This window comes from Mesoplodon bidens (assembly GCF_964165515.1).
Source record: "Mesoplodon bidens genome assembly, chromosome: Y".
In the NCBI taxonomy this organism is placed as follows: domain Eukaryota; kingdom Metazoa; phylum Chordata; class Mammalia; order Artiodactyla; family Ziphiidae; genus Mesoplodon; species Mesoplodon bidens.
Genome location: NC_138180.1, coordinates 16,899,728 through 16,921,828, shown reverse-complemented (window position 1 = coordinate 16,921,828; position 22,101 = coordinate 16,899,728). Strand labels below are relative to the sequence as shown.

Sequence of the window (22,101 nt, the reverse complement as noted above, 5' to 3'; positions counted from 1 at the left end):
CATGGGTAATATCACCATGGTCACTGTCACCATGAGCACTCTCACTATTAGAATTTTCACCATTGGCCCTGTCACCATGAGATTTGTCACCATTGGCACTGCCAACATGGAGACTATCACCTTGAGCACTGTCACCATGGTCACATTTAATGTAAGACCTGTCACCTCGGGGACTACCAACATTGGTACTGTCACCATGGGGTTGTCACCATGAGCACTATCACCATGGGCGATGTCTCCTTGGGCAGTTTTACCATGAGCACTGTCACTATTGGCAATCTCACCATCGGCAGTGTCACCATGGGCACCATCACCGTGAGCACTGTCACCATGGGCCTTGTGACACTGGGTGCTGTCACCATGGGCACTGTCACCGTATGCACTGTCACAATGGGAAGTATCACCATGGTCTTTGTCAGCCTTGGCACTGTCCCCGTGGGCACTGACACCGTGACATCTATCACCATAAACACTGTAAACATGGGCAATGTCACCATGAGCACTGGCACAATGAGCACTGTTATTTATGGCACTGCCACCATGAGCACTGTGACCCTGAGCACTGTCACCATGGGCATGACACCATGGGCACTGTCACCATGGGCATTGTCACCCTAGGTACTCTCACCATAGGCATTATCACTGTGAGAATTGTGAACATGGGCAATGCCAATATGAACACTGTCACCATGAGTACAATCTTCCTGTTTATTGTCACCCTGGGCACTGTACCGTGAGCACTACACCATGAGAATTGTGACTCTGGGCACTGTCACCATCGGCTCATTCACCATCAACACTATCGCCGTTAACACTGCCACCATGAGCACTGTCACTGTGTGCAGTTTCACCATACACACTATCACCGTAAGCAATGTCACCATGAGCAATATCTCCATAGGCACTGCCACTATTTTGCACTGCCACCATGTGCAGTGTCACCATGGGCACATTTACCATGAGTACTGTCATGGGTAATATCACCATGGACACTTCACCGTGAGCACTGTCACTATGAGAATTTTCACCATAGGCACTGTCACCATGAGAAGTGTCACCATGGGCACTGTCAACATGGAGACCATCACCTTGAGCACTGTCACCATGAGCACTGTCACCATGAGCAATATCACCATGGTCACATTCAATGTAAGAACTGTCAGCACGGGGACTATCACCATTGGAACTGTCACTGAGGGGTTGTCACAATGAGCACTATCACCATGGGCATTGCCTCCATGGGCAGTTTCACCCTGAGCACTGTCACTATTTGCACTCTCACTGTTGGCACTATCACCACAGGCACGGTCACTGTGGGCCCTGTCACCATGGGCCTTCTCACACTGGGCACTGTCATCATGGGCACTGTCACAATGGGAAGTATCACCATGGGCTTTGTCAGCGTGGGCACTGTCTCCTTGGGCACTGACACCATGACATCTATCACCATAAACGCTGTAAACATGGACACTGTCACCATGAGCATGGCCACCATGAGCACTGCCACAATGAGCACTGTTATTTATGGCACTGCAATCATGAGCACTGTCACCATGAGCACTGTCACCATGGGCCTTCTCACACTGGGCACTGTCATCATGGGCACTGTCACAATGGGAAGTATCACCATGGGCTTTGTCAGCGTGGGCACTGTCTCCGTGGGCACTGACACCATGACATCTATCACCATAAACACTGTAAACATGGACACTGTCACCATGAGCATGGCCACCATGAGCACTGTGACCCTGAGCACTGTCACCATGGGCATGATACCATGGGCACTGTCACCATGGGCATTTTCACCCTAGGTTCTCTCACCATAGGCATTATCACTGTGAGAATTGTGAACATGGGCACTGTTACCATGGACACTATCACCATGAACACTCTCACCGTGATCACTGTTACCATGGGTACTGTCACTGTGAGCACTATCACCATAGGCAATGGCAGCGTGTGCACTGTCACCATGGGCACTGTCATCATGGGTATTGTCACCGTGGGCAGTGTCACCATGGGCAAGGCCACCATGGGCAATACCACTGTGAGCACTGTCAGCACGGGTACTAGTATCATGTGCACTGTCACTGTGAGCAATGTCAGCATGGGTTGTCGCCGTTTGCACTGTCACCATGAGAACTGACAACATGAGCACTGTCACCATTTTCCACTGCCACAATGTGCACTACCACCATGTGCACTGTCACCATGGGCACTATCACCATGAGCACTGGCACCATGAGTACTGTCATCATGGGCACTCTCACCAAGGGCACGGCCACCCTGTGCACTGTTACCATGGTCACTATCACCGTGAGCACTGTCACCATGGGAACTACCAACATGGGCACTGTCATCATGAGCACTTTCACAAAGGGCACTGCCACCACGGCACTATTCACGTGAGCACACTCACCATGGGCACTATCACCATACGCACTGTCAGTTTCAGCACAATCACCATGTGTACTGCAACCCTGACCAATGTCACCATTAGCACTGTCACCATTCTCAGTATCACCATGTGCACTGTCACCATGGGCACTATCACCATGAGAACTGTCAGTCTGAGCACTGTCACCATGGGTATTGTGACTTTGGGCACTGTCACCGTGAGCTCTGTCACCATGGTCACTTTGCCATGAGCACTGCCACTCTGACCACTCTCACTATAAGAACTGTCACCATGGGCACTTTCACGATGGGCACTTCCAACATTGGCACTATCACCATGAGCACTGTCAACGAAAGCACTGTCACCGTGGGCAGTGTCAGCATGCACAATGTCACTGCAAGGACTATCACATTAAGAAATGTCATGATGGGCACTGTCAACATTTTGCACTGCCACCATGTGCACTATCAACTTAGGCACTGTCACCATGAGCACTTTATCACTGAGTACTCTCACCATGGGTAATATCACAATGGGCACTCTCACCATGAGAACTATCACCATGAACAATGTCATGATGGGCACTGGCGCAATGGGTCTTGTCACTATGAGCACTGAAATAATGGGCACTATCACCGTGAGAAATCTCACCATGCTAACTGTCCCCAAGGGCACTGTCACAGAGAGAAAAGTCATCATGAGAACTGTCCCAGTCAGTATTCTCACCATGGGTACTCTCTTTGTGGGTAATGCCTCCGTGAGCACTATTACCATGAACACTGCTACCGTGAGCACTAGCATGATAAGAACTGTCACTATGGGCACGGCCACCATGGGCACTCTCAGGGTGTGCACTGTCACCAGGGACACTGTCACCATGAGCAATGTAACCATGGGCACTCTCACCATGAGCAATATCACCATGGGCACTGTCACTCTTTGCACTGCCACCAGATGCACCATGACCATGTACACTGTCACCATGGGCAGTGTCACCATTGGTAGTCTCACTATGGGCACTGCCACCATGAGCACTGTCACCATGAGCACAGCCACCATGAGCACCATCACAAGAACTGTCACTATGAGAACTGTCACCATGGGCACTTTCACATGATTACGGTCACCGTGGTTATTGTCACCTTTGGCACTGTCAACGTGAGTATTATCACCGTGAGCACAATCACCCTGAGCACTGTCACCATGGGCACAGCCTCAATGCGGACTGTCACCGTGAACACTGTCACCATGGCCACTACCATGGTGAGAACAGTCACCATGGTCACTGTCACCATGGGCACTGTCCCCGTGAGCACCGTCACTAAGGGCATAATCACCATATGCACTGTCACCGTGAGAACAGTCACCATGGGCACTGTCAAAATGGAAACTATCACCATGAGCAATGTCACCATGAGCAATTACAACAGGATCACTTTCACCGTTAGAACTGTCACCGCGGGGACTCTCACCATTGGCACTGCCTCCGAGGGTTTGTCATGATGAGCACTGTCACCATGGGCAATGTCTCCATGGGCAGTGTCACCGTGAGCACTCTCAATATTGGCACTATCAACATCAGCAGTGTCAGCATAGGCACGGTCACCGTGAGCACTGTCATAAAGGGCATTGTCACACTGTGTGCTGTCACCATGGGAACAGTCACCGTTAGCGCTCTCACCATGGGCACTGTGATCTTGGGCACTGTCACCATGGACTCTGCCCCCGTTGGCACTGTCACAATGGGAAGTATCACCATGGGCTTTGTCAACCTAGGCAGTGTCCCCGTGGTCACTGACACCGTGACATCTATCACCATAAACATTGTAAACATTGGCACGGTCACCATGAGCACTGGCACAATGAGCACTGTTATTTATGTCACTGCCACCATGAAAACTGTGACCCTGAGCACTGTCACCATGAGCATGACACCATGGGCACTGTCACCATGGGCATTGTCACCCTAGGTATTCTCACCATTGGCATTATCACTGTGAGAATTGTGAACATGGGCACTGTCACCATGTGCACTGTCACTGTAAGGACTATCCCTGTAAGCAGTGTCACCATGAGCAATGTCACAGTGGGCACTGTCACCATTTTGCACTGCCACCATGTGCGGTGTCACCATGGGCACTTTCACCATGAGTACTCTCACCATGGGAAATATCACCATGGACACTGTCACCGTGAGCACTGTCACTATGAGAATTTTCACCATAGCCACTGTCACAATGAGAACTGTCACCATGGTCACATTCAATGTAATAACTGTCACCTCGGGGACTATCACCATTGACACTGCCACCGTGGTGTTGCCACCATGAGCACTATCTCCATGGGCAATGTCTCCATGGGCAGTATTACCATGAGCACTGTCACCATGGGAATTGTCACTTTAGGCTCTGTCAGCATGGGACTGTCACCATAAGCACTTTTTCGATGAGCTCTGTCACCCTGGGTATTGTCACCATGGGCACTATCACCGTGAGAGTTGTGAACATGGGCAATCTCACTGTGGACACTATCACCATGAGCAATGTCACCATGAATACTGTCACCCTGTGTATTGACACCATGGGCACTGTCACCATGAGCACTATACCGTGAGAATTGTGAGAATGGGCACTGTCACCATTGGCACATTCATCATCGGCACTATCGCCATGAACACTGTCACCATGAGTACTGTCACTGTGTGCAGTTTCACCATACACACTATCACCGTAAGAACTATCACCGTAAGCAATGTCACCATGAGCAATATCACCATGGGCACTGTCACCATTTTGCACTGCCACTATGTGCAGTGTCACCATGGGTAATATCACCATAGGCACTATCACTGTGAGAAATGTGACCATGCAGAATGTCTCTATGGGCACTGGTACCATGGGCATTGTCACTGTGAGCACTGTAACAACGGGCACTCTCACCGTGAGAAATCTCACCATGCTAACTGTCCCCATGGGAACTGTCACCGTGAGAAGTGTCACCATGGGCACTGTAACTGTCGGCACTTTCACCATGGGCATTGTCATTGTGGGCACTCTCACCATGGCCATTGCCACCTTGGACTCTATCACCATGAACACTGTAACAATGCCCATTATCACCGTGTGCAGTGTCACCATGGGCACTATCACCATGAGTACTGTCACCTTGAGTAATATCACCATGGGCACTGTCACCGTGAGCACTGTCACTATGAGAATTTTGACCATAGGCACTGTTACCATGAGAAATGTCACCATGGGCACCGTCAACATGGAGACCATCACCTTGAGCACTGTCACCATGAGCACTGCCACCATGAGCAATGTCACCATGGTCACATTCAATGTAAGAACTGTCACCACGGGGACTATCACCGTTGGCACTGTCACCGTGGTGTTGTCACCATGAGCACTATCACCATGGGCAATGTCTCCATGGGCAGTTTCACCATGAGCACTGTCACTATTGGCCATCTCACTATCGGCCCTGTCACCATGGTCATGGTCACCATGAGCACTCTCACCATGGGCCTTGTCACACTGGGTGCTGTCACCATGGGCGCTGTCACCGTGGGCACTATCACAATGGGAAAAATCAGCAAGAGCTTTGTCACCAAGGGCACTGTCCCCATGGGCACTGACACCGTGAACTCTGTCACCTTAAACACTGTAAACATTTGCACTGTCACCATGAGCACGCTCACCATGAGAACTGCCACAATGAGCACTGTTATTTATGGCACTGCCAACATGAGCACTGTCACCATGAGCACTGTCTCCATGGTCATGACACCATGGGCACTGTCACCAGAGGCATTGTAACCCTAGGTACTCTCACCATAGGCATTATCACTCTGAGAATTGTGAACATGGGCACTGTCCCATGGGCATTATCACCATGAGCACTGTCACCATGAGTACTCTCACCCTGGGTATTTTCACCATGGGCACTGTCACTGTGAGCCCTACACCATGAGAATTGTGACTATGGGCACTGTTACTATGGACACTCTCACCATGGGAACTATCACCATGAACATTGTCACAATGAACACTGTCACTGTGTGCACTGTCACTATGTGCACTGTCACCATAAGGACTATCACTGTAAGTAAAGTCACCATGAGCAATATCACCATGGGCACTCTCACCTGCTTGCACTGCCACCACGTACACTGTCACCATGGGTAATATCACCAAAGGCACTTTCACCATGAGAAATATGACCGTGCGGAATGTCTCTATGGGCACTGGCATCATAGGCCTTCTCACAGAGCACACTGTCACAACGGGCAATATCACCGTGAGAAATCTCACCATGCTAACTATCCCCATGGGCACTGTGACCGTGAGAAGGGTCACCATGGGAACTGTCACTGTCGGCACTTTCACTTTGGGCACTGTCATTGTGGGCACTGTCACCATGGCCACTGCCAGCTTGGGCTCTGTCACCATGAACACTGTAACAATGTCCATTATCACCGTGTGCACTGTCACCATGGGCACTATCACCATGAGCACTGTCAGCATGTGCACTGTCACTATTTAGCACTGTCACCAGGTGAACTACCACCAGGGGCACTGTCACGATGTGCACTATCACAGTGAGCACGGTTACCATCGGCACTGTAACAATGCACAGTGTCACCATCGGTACTGTCCCCATGGGAACTGCCACCAAGTGCACTGTCACCAGTAGCACTGTCACCACGAGCACTGCCACCTTGGGAACTGCTATTATGAGCACTGTCACCATGAGAACTGTCGCTATGAGAACTGCCACCATGGGTATTTTCAACATGAGTACCGTCACCATGGGTATTGTCACCATTTGCACTGTCACCATAAGCACTATTACCGTCAGCACTATCACCGTGAGCACTCTCACTGTCGTCACTGTCCCCACGAGCACTGTTGCCCTGGGTACTGACACAATTCGGACTGTCACCACGAGCCCTGTCACCATGGGCAATATCACTGTGAGCACTCTCACCTTACTCACTGTCTCATGGGCACTGTTACCATGAGCACTGTCAACATAGACAATAGTGCTGTGGGCAGTGTCACCATGGGCACTGCCACCATGTGCACTATCACTGTGAGCACTGTCACCATGGGTACTGCAACCATGAGAAATATCACCGTGAGTACTGTCTGCATGGGTTGTCACCATGTGCACTGTCACCATGAGAACTGTCAACATGGGCACTCTCACCATTTTTCACTGCCACCATGTGCAATGTCACCATGGGCACTCTCACCATTTTTCATTGCCACCATGTGCAATGTCACCATGGGCACTATCACCGTGAGAATTGTCACCAAGAGTACTGTCATCATGGGTACTGTCACCAAGGGCACTGCCACCACGTGCACTGTTATCATGGTCACCAGCATCGTGAGCACTTTCACAATGGGAACTACCACCATGGGCATTATCAACGTAAGGACTCTCACCATTGGCAATATCACCATGGGCACTCTCACCATCGGCACTATTGCCATGAACACTGTCACCATGAACACTGTCACCGTGTGCAGTTTCACCATACAAACTATCACTGTAAGGACTATCACCGTAAGCAATGTCACCATGAGCAATATCACCATGGGCACTGTCACCATTTTGCACTGCAACCATGTGTAGTGTCACCATGGACACTTTTACCATGAGTACTGTCACCATGAGTAATATCACCATGGGCACTCTCACCATAAGCACTGTCACTATGAGAATTTTCACCAAAGGCACTGTCACCGTGAGAACTGTCACTATGGTCACATTCAATGTAAGAACTGTCACCACGGGGACTATTACCATTGGCACTGTCACTGTGGACTTGTCACCATGAACACTATCAACATGGGGAGTATCTCCATGGGCTGTTTCCCCTTGAGCACTGTCACTATTGGCACTCTCACAATCGGCACTGTCACAATGGGCACAGTCACCATGAGCACTGTCACCATGGGCCTTGTCACACTGGGCACTGTCACCATGGGCACTTTCACAATGGGAATTATCACCACGGTCTTTGTCAGCGTGGGCACTGTCCCCATTGGCACTGACACCGTGATATCTATCAGCATAAGCACTTTAAACGTGGGCACTGTCACCATGAGCACGGTCACCATGAGAACTGTCAGTATGGGCACTGTCACCATTATTCACTGCAACCGTGTGCACTACCACCATGGGCACTGTCACCATGGGCACTATCACGGTGAGCACTGTCACCATGAGTACTGTCATCATGGGCACTCTCACCAAGGGCACGGCCACCATGTGCACAGTTACCATGGTCACTATCACCGTGAGCACTGTCACCATGGGAACTACCAACATGGGCACTGTCATCATGAGCACTTTCACAATGGGAACTGCCACCATGGGCACTATTAATGTAAGCACTCTCACCATGGGCACTATCACCAAGGGCACTGTCAGTTTCAGCACTATCACCATGGGTACTGCAACCATGACCACTGTCACCACAAACACTGTCACCATTCTCAGTATCACCATGTGCACTGTCACCATGGAAACTATCACCATGAGAACTGTCAGCCTGAGCACTGTCACCATGTGTATTGTGACTTTGGGCACTGTCACCATGAGCACTGTCACCTTGGGCACTGGCACAATGTGAACTTTCACCATGAACATTGTCATCATGTGCACAATCACTGTTAGAACTGTCATGGTCGTCACTGTCAAAATGGGAACTGTAACCGTGAGCACTTTCACCGTGAGGGTTGTGACCATGGGCACTGTCACCATGGGCAAGGTTCCCATGGACAATTTCACTGTTAGTACTGTCACCATGGACACTATAAGTATGGGCACTGTCACCGTGAGCTCCGTCACCATGGGCACTTTCACCATGAGCACTGACACTCTGACCACTCTCACCATAAGAGAGGTCACCATGGGCACTTTCACGATGGGCACTTCCACCATTGGCACTATCACTGTGATCACTGTCAACAAGAGCACTGTCACGGTGGGCAGTGTCACCATGTGCACTATCCCCGCAAGAACTATCACATTAAGCAATGTCACAATGGGCACTGTCACCATTTGCACTGCCACCATGTGCACTATCACCTTAGGCACTGTCACCATGAGCATTTTATCACTGAGTACTGTCACCATGGGTAATATCACCATGGGCACTGTCACCGTGAGAACTGTCACCATGAGCAATGCCATGATGGGCACTGGAGCCATGGGTCTTGTCACTATGAGCACTGAAACAATGGGCACTATCACCGTGAGAAATCTCACCATGCTAACTCTCCCCAAGGGCACTATCACAGAGAGAAAAGTCACCATCGGAACTGTCACAGTCAGTATTCTCACCTTTGGCATTCTCATTGTGGGCACTGCCTCCGTGGGCACTATTATCATGAACACTGGTACCGTGAGCACTATCATGATAAGAACTTTGACCATGGGCACGGCCACCATGGGCATTCTCACGGTGTGCACTGTCACCAGGGGCATTGTCACCATGGACACTGTCACAATGAGCATGATAACCATGGGCACTCTCACTATGGGCACTATCACCATGAGCAATATCACCATGGGCACTGTCACTATTTTGCACTGCCACCAGAGGCACCATGACTATGTGCACTGTCACCATGTGCAGTGTCACCATTGGTATTCTCACCATGGGCACTGCCACCATGAGCACTGTCACCACGAGCACTGCCACCATGAGCACTGTCACAAGAACTGTCCCTATGAGAACTGCCACCATGGGCACTTTCACCATGATTATTGACACCGTGAGTATTGTCTCCTTGGGCAATGTCATCGTGAGTACTATCACCATGAGCACTATCACCCTGAGAACTGTCACCACGGGCACAGCCTCAATGCGGGCTGTCATCATGAACACTGTCACCATGGGCACTATCACGTTGAGAACAGTCACCGTGGTCACTGTCACCATGGGCACTGTCACTGTGAGCACTGTCACTAAGAGCATTATCACCATAGGCACTGTCACTATGAGAACAGTCACCATGGGCACTGTCAACATGGAGACTATCACCTTGAGCACTGTCACCATGAGCAATTTCAACAGGGTCACTTCCACCGTGAGAACTGTGACCATGCATACTCTCACTATTGGCACTGCCTCTTAGGGGTTGTCACGATGAGCACTATCACCATTGTCAGTGTCTCCATGGGCCGTGTCACCCTGTGCACTCTCAATATTGGCACTATTACCATCGGCACTGTCATCATCGGCACGGTCACCGTGAGCACTGTCACAATGGGTGTTGTCACAATGGGCGCTGTCACCATGGGCACAGTCACCATTAGCACTCTCACCATGAGCACTGTGATATTGGGCACTGTCACCATGGACTCTGTCACCTTGGGCACTGTCAGAATGGGAAGTATCACCATGGGCTTTGTCAGCATGGGCACTGTTACCATAGGCATGGCCACCGTGACATCTATCACCATAAGCACTGTAACCAGGGGCACTGTCACCATAAGCATGGTCACCATGAACACTGCCACAATGAGCACTATCACCATGGGCAATGTCTCCATGGGCAGTTTCACCATGAGCACTGTCACTATTGGCACTCTCACCATCGGCACTGTCACCATTGGCACGGTCACCGTTAGCCTTGTCACCATGGGCCTTGTCACACTGGGCGCTGTCACCATGGGCACTGTTAGGGTGGGCTCTGTCACAATAGGAAGTATCACCATGGGCTTTGTCAGCGTGGACACTGTCCCCGTGGACACTGACACCGTGACATCTATCACCATAAACACTGTATACAAGGGTAATGTCACCATGAGCACGGTTACCATGAGCACTGCCACAATGAGCACTGTTATTTATGGCACTGCCAACATGGCACAGTCACCATGAGTGCTATCTACCATGGGCATGACCCCATGGGCACTGTCACCATGGGCATTGTCACCCTAGGTACTCTCACCATAGGCATTATCACTGTGAGAATTGTGAACATGGGCAATGTCACCAAGGGCACTGTCACCATGGGCACTCTCACCATGAGTACTGTCACCCTGGGCATTTTCTCTTTGGGCACTGTCACTGTGAGCACTACAGCATGAGATTTGTGAGTATGGTCACTGTCACCATGGACACTCTCACAATGGGAACTATCACCGTGAACACTGTCACCATGAACACTGTCACTCTGTGCAGTGTCACCATGCACACTGTGACCATAAGGATTATCAATGTAAGCCAAGTCACCATGAGCAATGTCACCATGGGCACTGTCACCATTTTGCACTGCCACCATGTGCAGTGTCAAGATGGGTAATATCATTATAGGCACATGCACTCTGAGAAATGTGACCATGTGGAATGTCTCTATGGGAACTGGCACCATGGGCATTGTCACTGTGAGCACTGTCACAATGGGCACTATCACTGTGACAAATCTCACCATGCTAACTGTCCCAATGCATACTGCCACCGTTAGAAGTGTCAGCATGGGCACTGTCACCAAGGGCACTGTCACCAAGGGCACTGTCATTGTGGGCACTGTCACCATGGCCACTGCCAGCTTGGGCTCTGTCACCATGAACACTGTAACAATGTCCATTATCACCGTGTGCACTGTCACCATGGGCACTATCACCATGAGCACTGTCAGCATGTGCACTGTCACTATTTAGCACTGTCACCAGGTGAACTACCACCAGGGGCACTCTCACGATGTGCACTATCACCGTGAGCACGGTTACCTTGGGCACTGTTACAATGCACAGTGTCACCATCGGTACTGTCCCCATGGGAACTGCCACCAAGTGCACTGTCACCAGTAGCACTGTCACCACGAGCACTGCCACCTTGGGAACTGCTATTATGAGCACTGTCACCATGAGAACTGTCGCTATGAGAACTGCCACCATGGGTATTTTCAACATGAGTACCGTCACCATGGGTATTGTCACCATTTGCACTGTCACCATAAGCACTATTACCGTCAGCACTATCACCGTGAGCACTCTCACTGTCGTCACTGTCCCCACGAGCACTGTTGCCCTGGGTACTGACACAATTCGGACTGTCACCATGAGCCCTGTCACCATGGGCAATATCACTGTGAGCACTCTCACCTTACTCACTGTCTCATGGGCACTGTTACCATGAGCACTGTCAACATAGACAATAGTGCTGTGGGCACTGTCACCATGGGCACTGCCACCATGTGCACTCTCACTGTGAGCACTGTCACCATGGGTACTGCAACCATGAGAAATATCACCGTGAGTACTGTCTGCATGGGTTGTCACCATGTGCACTGTCACCATGAGAACTGTCAACATGGGCACTCTCACCATTTTTCACTGCCACCATGTGCAATGTCACCATGGGCACTATCACCGTGAGAATTGTCACCATGAGTACTGTCATCATGGGCACTGTCACCAAGGGCACTGCCACCACGTGCACTGTTATCATGGTCACCAGCATCGTGAGCAATTTCACAATGGGAACTACCGCCATGGGCATTATCAACGTAAGGACTCTCACCATGGGCACTATCACCATGGGCACTCTCACCATGAGCACTGTCACTAATTGCATTATCACCATAGGCACTGTCACCATGTGAACAGTCACCATGGGCACTGTCATCATGGAGACTATCACCTTGAGCATTGTCACCATGAACACAGTCAATAGGGTCACTTTCACCATGAGAACTGTCACCACGGGGACTCTCACCATTGGCACTGCCTCCGAGGGGATGTCACGATGAGCACTATCACCATGGGCAGTGTCTCCATGGGCAGTTTCACTGTGAGCACTCTCACTATTGGCACTATCACCATCGGCACTGTCACCATCAGTACGGTCACCGTGAGCAGAGTCACAATGGGCATTGTCACAGTGGGCACTGTCACAAAGGGCACAGTCTACATTAGCATTCTCACTATGGGCACTGTGATCTTGGGCACTGTCAACGTGGGCTCTTTCACTGTGGGCACTGTCACAATGGGAGGTATCACCATGGGCTTTGTCAGCGTGGGCACTGTCACCGTGGGCATGGCCACCGTGACCTCTGTCACCATAAGCACTGTAACAATGGGCACCGTCCCTCTGAGCACAGTCACCATGAGCACTGCCACAATGAGAACTGTCATTTATGGCACTGTCCACATGAGCAGTTTCACCATGATCACTGACACCATGGGCAGGACACCCTGGGTATTGTCACCATGAGCACTCTCACCATGGGAATTGTCACCTTAGGTACTGTCACCATGGGCACTGTCTCCATGAGCACTTTTACCATGAGCTCTGTCACCCTGGTATTGTCACCATGAGCACTATACCGTGAGAATTATGACTATGGGCACTGTCAGCATGGGCACATTCACCATCGGCACTATCGCCGTGAACACTGTCACCATGAGCACTGTCACTGTGTCAAGTTTCACCATACACACTATCACCATAAGAACTATCACCATAAGCAGTGTCACCATGAGCAATATCACCATGGGCACTGTCACCATTTTGCACTGCCACCATGTGCAGTGTCACCATGGGCACTTTTACCATGAGTACTCTCACCATGGGTAATAACACCATGGGCACTCTCACCGTGAGCACTGTCACTATGAGAATTTTCACCATAGGCACTGTCACCGTGAGAACTGTCACCTAGGTCACATTCAACATAAGAACTGTCACCACGGGGACCATCAAAATTGGCACTGTCACCGTGGGGTTGTCAGCATGAGCACTATCACCACGGCTAATGTCTCCATGGGCAATTTTACCATGAGCACTGTCAATATTGGTTCTCTCACTATCGGCCCTGTCACCATGGGCATGGTCACCATGAGCACTGTCACCATGGGCCTTGTCACACTGGATGCTGTCACCATGGCCCATGTCACCATGGCCACAGTCACAATGGGAAGTATCACCATGCGCTTTGTCATCCTGGACACTGTCCCCTTGGGCACTGACACTGTGATATCTATCATCATAAACACTGTAAACATGGGCACTGTCACCATGAGCACTGCCACAATGAACACTGTTATTTATGGCACTGCCAACATGAGCCCTGTCACCATGAGCACAGTCACCATGGGCATGAAACCATGGGCACTGTCACCATGGGCATTGTCACCCTAGGTACTCTCAGCATAGGCATTATCACTGTGAGAATTGTGAACATGGGCACTGTCACCATGGGCACTATCACCATGAGCACTCTCACCATGAGTACTGTCACCCTGGGTATTTTCACCATGGGCACTGTCACTTTGAGCACTCCACCATGAGAATTGTGACTGTGGGCACTTCCACAATGGGCCCTATCACTGTGATCACTGTCACCATGTGTACTGCAACCATAAGAACTGTCACCGTGAGTACTGTCTGCTTTGGTTGTCACCGTGTGCACTGTTATCATGAGAACTGTCAACATGGGCACTGTCACCGTTTTTCACTGCCACCATGTTCAATGTCACCATTGGCACTATCGCCGTGAAAACTGTCACCATGAGTACTGTTGTCATGGGCACTGTCACCAAGGGCACAGCCACCATGTGCACTTTTACCATGGTCACTATCACCATGAGCACTGTCACCATGGGAACTACCAACATGGGAAATGTCATCATGAGCACTTTCACAATGGGAACTGCCACCATGGGCACTATCAATGGGCGGACTCTCACCATGGGCACTATCACCATGGGCACTGTCACTGTGAGCACTGTCACCATCGGCACTGTCACCATGAGCACTATTACTGTGAGCACTACCACCGCAAGTACTCTCACCATGGTCACTGTCACCATGGGCACTGTCACCATGAGCACTGGCACAATGCGGACTGTCACAATGAGACCTCTCACCATGGACATTATCACCATGAGGACCCTCACCGTGGTCACTGTTACCATGGGTACTGTCACTGTGAGCACTGTTACCATAAGCAATGGCACCGTGGGCACTGTCTCCATGTGCACTGTCATCATGGGCATTGTCACCGTGGGCAGTGTCACCGTGGGCACCGCCACCATTGGCACTATCACTGTGAGCTTCTTTACAAAACAAGTTTGGGCACGTTCTTTACCTTATTATGTCAGTCATGTAAGGTCACATTCTAACTTGCCTGGAATCATATGTGAAGGTAATCGCCAAGCTGACCTTTTGACACGAATTGTCGCTTTCCCTTGTATTGAGGAGGCACAAGCTTCACATAATTTGCATCATCAAAATTCCGTAGCTCTGTGATATCAATTTCAACTGCCCCGGGAGACAGCCAGATCTATAATTAAAAATTGTCCACATTGTCCAACTTATTCATCCAGTTTGCCCATGGGGGTCAACCCTAGAGGATTATTACCTAATATGTTACGGCAAATGGATGTAACTCATGTGCCAACTTTTGGAAAGCTATCTTATGTACATGGTTCTGTGGATACCTATTCTCATGTAATTCTTGCCTCAGCAAGAACCGGGAAAGCTTTTAAGGATGTTATGCAACACGTATTTTTCTGTTTTGCCTTTCTAGGCATTCCAAAAGCTCTAAAAACTGATAACGCTCCTGCCTACATTTCTAAGGCTTTTAAAAACTTTTGTGAAAACTTTAATATTTCCCATTCTATGGGAATCCCCTATAATCCTCAGGGTCATGCAATAGTGGAAAGAGCCCATCATACTTTAAAAGTTCAAATTACAAATTTACAGCAAGGGGAATTCAAATACACTTCTCCACATCACATCTTCAACACACACTATTTGTATTAAATAATTTGAATACTGATTCACAAGGTAATACTGCCATGATGAGACATTGGAATCCCGATATTAATAAACCTAAACATAGGGTGAAATGGAAGGATCTGCTCACTCGTCAATGGAAAGGACCTGATATTTTCTAACCAGCGGCTGAGGGTATGCTTGTGTATTTCCACAGGACACTGACTCGCCGTTGTGGGTGCCTGACCGTCTCATCAGTCATGTCGGGCCCTCCGACCCCGCCTTACCACTTCCCAGTCAGGCACAAGGCACCACAGCCGGAGACGTCAGCTAATGAATCACCATCAGCTAAAGAACCACTGCTGCAGCAGATACAAAAGCTCACCATTGGAGAGAGACCAATTCTTTGTCTTCCGCGTCCGCACCCAAGACCTCGCAAGACACAAGCCATCTCTACAAGAACTTCGAATCCACCAACGTGGGGTCACATTAAACGCTTGCTGATGACGCCGATAAAGTGGTAACAGAGCAGGGAGCTACCTTAACACCTGGAAATCTTGTTGTTGCTATGCTTGCTATATTGGCCTGCCAGGTAACTAGGGGAAATGCTTTGGATAAATCTTATTGGACATATCTCCCTGATCCACCGATTTTACAAACTGTAGCCTGGGATAATGAGGGTATACCAGTGTCTACTACTATGCCCAGGTTAATGGGAGGAGCCATAAGCTCCTATCCATATAATAAATTTAAAACAAATAATAATTTTACATTTCATGGAAAATCAGGGTTCCATACTATATGTTTTATATTTCCATCAATTAATAACTCTGTAGCCTCTCGTAAGGATGGATGTATACCGGTTTTTCTTAAAGGACAGCTTACTGCTTCTCCTTTGAGTCAATCTAATAAGAGACTTCTTTGGTCTTTGATTTACCTAGCACCTGGAGAAGATCCAACATATAATCAACCTTCCTCTCATCTTTAAAATTTCTTCCTTGTAATCCTCCTTATGGTATCCATACAGGAGTACAATCATCTATATTACAATCTCCGGAAGACCAATTGGATAGTAACTGGGACGCTGTAGATACCAATACCAGATTTCCTACATGGAATTATTGTATATATTCTTCAAGAATTGATATTCCCATAGAGGATACCACAAAAATGTGCATGATTGGAGTAATCCTGATCCATGAAAGGATTATAGATCTTATTTACAACATCATGCACATTATGATTGGAATAATACACTCATTCCTGCTTCTATGCTTGTTTATAGATGGCACACTGGAGGATGTGTGCCTCCTATACTAACTATGGCTCAAGAGAGTATGTATTATGCACAGACCCAGCTTTGGAAAGCTATTGCTGCACCACCACCAGTTATTCTTCATAGACCTAAAAATATGGGCATTTATTCTATGCAGGCTTGTGTGTCTGCACCTCATGTATTCTTGGTAGCCCCAAAATATGTGGATCTAAATATTTATTATAATACTTCTGATTCTACTTTTTGGACACATTGCTATGATTGTATTTCGACAAGTTGTATAAATCCCTCTATGAATGTACAAGTTTTAATGATTCTTAAACGACCTCCATACATTATGTTGCCTTAAAATTATCATCTGCCTTGTATGATGCTTATGGTTTACATGTTTTGCATGAAACTGAACTTTTATTACATTCAAAGAGACTTGTTGCAGCTTTAATTCTAGCAATATCTACATTTATAGCTGTAATAGCATCACTTTCTCTTTCAATAAGTTCCTTAGCTCAACATGTACATACAGCTCAACACGTAAATGAGCTTTCAAAAATGTATCTTTAGCTCTGGCTACTCAGGAAGTTATAGACAGAAAGTTAGAAGCAAAGGTGGATGCCTTAGAAGAAGCAATTTTACACATAGGGCATGAATTAACAGCACTCAAAGTAAGATTAGCTTTGAGGTGTCATAAAAAATATAGATGGATTTGTGTTACTCCTCTAAAAGTGAATGAATCATTATATTCTTGGGAATAAATTCGTACTCATATTATGGGAGTTTGGAACCAAACAGATGCTAGTTTAGACCCTACTAAATTACATCAAGATATTCATGACATAGGAAATACAAACTTAGGTTTATCTCCGGCACAGTCTGCTCAGAAATTTTTTGAAAGTATTAAGTCATTTGTGTCACATAAAACCTTATTCTCAATGCTCATTAATGGAGGAATCATGGCAGTTGTTGTACTAATTCTGATATTTTTACTTCCAGTCCTCATTAGAATAATTATTAAAAGCATCAAACAACTTTCCGTGGAGCTACATACTGCACTTTTAAAAAATAAAAAAGGGGGAGATGTCGGAAGCCATCCTGGAGGCATTGCACCATGACAAAGTCATGAGCAACGGAAGGCACTACAAGGCAGTGCCGTGTCAGTAAGGTGGACTACAGCTCCGTTGTTATGTTTTATGATAATAACTTTACATACAGGGGCAATTTTGGGGGGATGTTGCTCCAGGTGAAAAAAAATTCCTCTAGGACTCCCCCTCCTGAAACTATCATAGGATGGGAAGTACCCACTAAAGCCCTGTGTAAATGGTAAATAATTAAGAGCCTGGAGCTAAGGGGATGTTTTTGTGAAAAACACCCTCTAGTATGGAGTTACGGCCATGGGCTGGAGTTCCTGATGATGACATAGGAAATTTATGGTTCTATTATAAAGGAAAATTAATTATAGAAAAACAAATGACTAGAGCAGAATTCGTTGCCCGGATAGGGAGAAAACGCTGTCTCAGTTGAAGGAAACAACGAGAAAGAGCATGCAGGTACATTGTAAATATTTTCCTGGAACCATTGTAAAAGGATGCACATGCAAGAAGAAAAATAGGAACAAGTAGCTCCAAATTTTACAATTGAAATAATCATAGAACTGCTTGGCTTGGTTACTAAGAAACAACCTGTGATTAATGGGAACTTGGGGAAATATTTTAATAGGACATCTAGAAACTAGGGGATGTTTGTTTTAAAAAATCTTTATAGAATATTTTCAGGTTTGATTGTGCTAAGATTGTTTGGCCACGTACCTGGTAATGTAATCAACTACGATATATAAACCTGTGATTGTAAACAATAGAGGAAGAATGGAGAATAAAGACATGAGAAAGAGAAACATGCAATGCTGATACTTTAAGAAGTGTAATAGAATTATTTCCTTTGCTGACGCTATCCATCCCTCGGGTATCCCGAGACTCACTAGAGCTGGACTCTGGCAATATATGGCCTTTATTATGTTGTGGAATCTTCCTTCGATGTCTACTGTGTGGAGGGTTTTTATCATAACCTGGTGTTGAATTTTTTCAAAAGCTTTCTCTGCTTCTATTGAGATGATCACATGTGTTTTCTCTTTCAATTTTTTAATATGGTGTATCACATTGATTGATTTGCATATATTGAAGAATCCTTTTATTCCTGCAATAAACCCCACTTGATCATGGTGTATTTTCCTTTTAATGTGCTGTTGGCTTCTGTTTGCTACTATTTTGTTGAGGATTTTTGCATCTATATTCATCAGTGATATTGTCCTGCAGTTTTCTTTTTTTGTGATATCTTTGTCTGGTTGTGGTATCAGTGATAGTGTCTCCATAGAATTAGTTTTGGACTTTTCCTCCCTCTGCCATATTTTGGAAGAGTTTGAGAAAGACAGATGTTAAACTCTTTAAGCCAGAAAGGACTGGCAGGACATCTTAAGTGATGAAGGAGAAAAACCTGCAACTAAGATTAATTTTTTTTGAAATATGTGAGATCACACCATGTTTGTTTTTATATGCCTGACTTACTTCTTAATTACTTCTCACTTCATCGTACTTCTGCTCAACATCTCTTACTATTAGAGATGTTGACTTAACATAGTGCCCTCAAGGTGCACCCATTTTGTTACAAAAGGCAGCATTTTCCTTCTACTATGCCTGAATGTATTTTTATTGTGACACATTTTTTTTCCTGCCACACAAAATACTTTTCTGTGCCACATTTTCTTTTTCCATCTATTCCGCCTAAGTGTGTTGTTTTCCTGTTATGGCATTTGAGAATGATGGTGCAGTGTACATGGGATGCAGGTATCTTTATGACTCGGTGATTTTCCTTCCTCTATAAAAATATCCAAAGATTTTTTCTGGATGATTTAGTAGTTCTACATTTTTAGCTTTTTGAGGAATCTTCAAACTGGTTTCTAGAGCGGCTATACCAGTCAGCATTCCTAACAAGAATGTAGGAGGGTTCCCTTTTGTCATGCCTGCTATCTTCTCTTTTTTTTTATAATAGACAATCTAATAGATATGAGGTGATATTCCACTACAGAGGTTTTGCACTTTCCTAATATATGTTTGTTATTAGCTGCTTATCTCGTATGTGTTTCTAATATTTTCTGCAATTCTGTAGATTGCCTGTTAATTCTATTGATTGTTTCCTTTATTATATAGGAATGTTTCAGTTCAATTTCACTTCACTTAACTTTTGATTTTGTTGCCTGCTCTACTGCTGTCATAGCCAAGGAATTATTGCCAAGGCCAATCTTGAGAAGTTTGTTCCTTATCTTTTCTCAATGGATTTGAAACATTTTGGTCTTATCTTTAAAGCAATTTCCCCAACATTTCTGAGATACAATTGACATATAACGTTGGCAGTTTTAAGGTACACAGCATGATGGTTAGATTTACATCTATGCTGTGAAATAATGTGATAATAATGTTAGTTAATACTTCTATCACCTCACATGGTTACCAAATTTGTGTGTGTGCTGTAAGAACATTTAAGATCTACTTTCCGAGTAACTTTTAAACATGCAATAACGTATTGGTAACTAACTCACTATCCTGTAATTTAGATCCCAAGAAGTTACACATTTTATAACATGAAATTTATGCTCTCTGACTATCATCTCCCTATTTCTCCGAACCTCACACCTATTAAATACATATACACTCTTTTTTTTGAAGACCTCAGCCATTTAGATTTCATAAATAAGTGGGATCACACAGTTTGTCTTTATGTCTCTTATTGTTTCACTAAGAATAATGCCTGCAAGTTGATTATATGTGGTCACAAATTGCAGGAATTTCATTATATGACTGTATAATATCCACTGTCGTAATATATACATTTCTTAATCCATTTAATCATTGATAAATGGTTAGTGACTATGCCTGGCATATTTTAGATAAATATTTACACAGTGAACATGGGAGTGCAAATATCTCTGTAAGTTAACTGATTTCATTTCTTTCAATTATGTATATTCAGAAATGGAATTGCTAGGTTATATGGTGGTATTATTTTTAGAATTTTGAGGAACATCCATATTATTTTCCATAGTGGTTGTACTAAGTTACATTACCACCAAAAGTCTGTAAGTGTTCCCTGTTTTCTACATGCTTGACTACACTTTTATGTCTTTTCTTTTTCATAATAACCACTATGAAATGCGTGAGTTGCTATCTCATTGTGGTTTTATTTTGCATTTCTCTTACTATTAAAGAGGTTGAGCAAATGTTCATGTGTCAGTTGGTCATTTGTACGTCTCCTATGGGGGGAATATATCTGCTAAGATCTTCAGCCCACCTTTTAATTAGATTATTCAACTTTTCTAAAAAAAACTAAGTCTTTTTTATGTTTCAACATTAGTCCTGTAGCTGGCATGTTGTTGGCAAATATTTTCTCCCATTCCATAGGAGAATTCCTATGCCTCCTGTTCCTTTGCCTCTTCACTCTGTTCAAGTTTCTTTTTGTGCAGAGGCTTTTAAATTTGATGTTTTCACACATGTTGAATTTTCTTTTTGTTCCTTCTACTTTTGGTATCATATCCAAAAGAATCATTGCTGACACAAATGCCTTGGAGATTTTTTTCTGTTTAATTCTAAGGATTTTGTGATTTCTGTTCACGTTGTGTTAATTTTTGAGTCA

The 22,101-nt window shown here is 46.3% G+C and overlaps 1 pseudogene across 1 annotated transcript in view; it reads left to right on the top strand.

Moving 5' to 3' along the window:
* Positions 1–10,164: 10,164 nt before the first annotated feature.
* Positions 10,165–22,101, top strand: part of LOC308609660 (ubiquitin-like modifier-activating enzyme 1) — a 50,609-nt pseudogene continuing 38,672 nt past the window's right edge. The window contains exons 1-2 of the transcript in view: positions 10,165–10,228; positions 11,128–11,217. The product of the transcript in view is annotated as a ubiquitin-like modifier-activating enzyme 1 (transcript). The remainder of the gene's footprint in view (positions 10,229–11,127; positions 11,218–22,101) is intronic.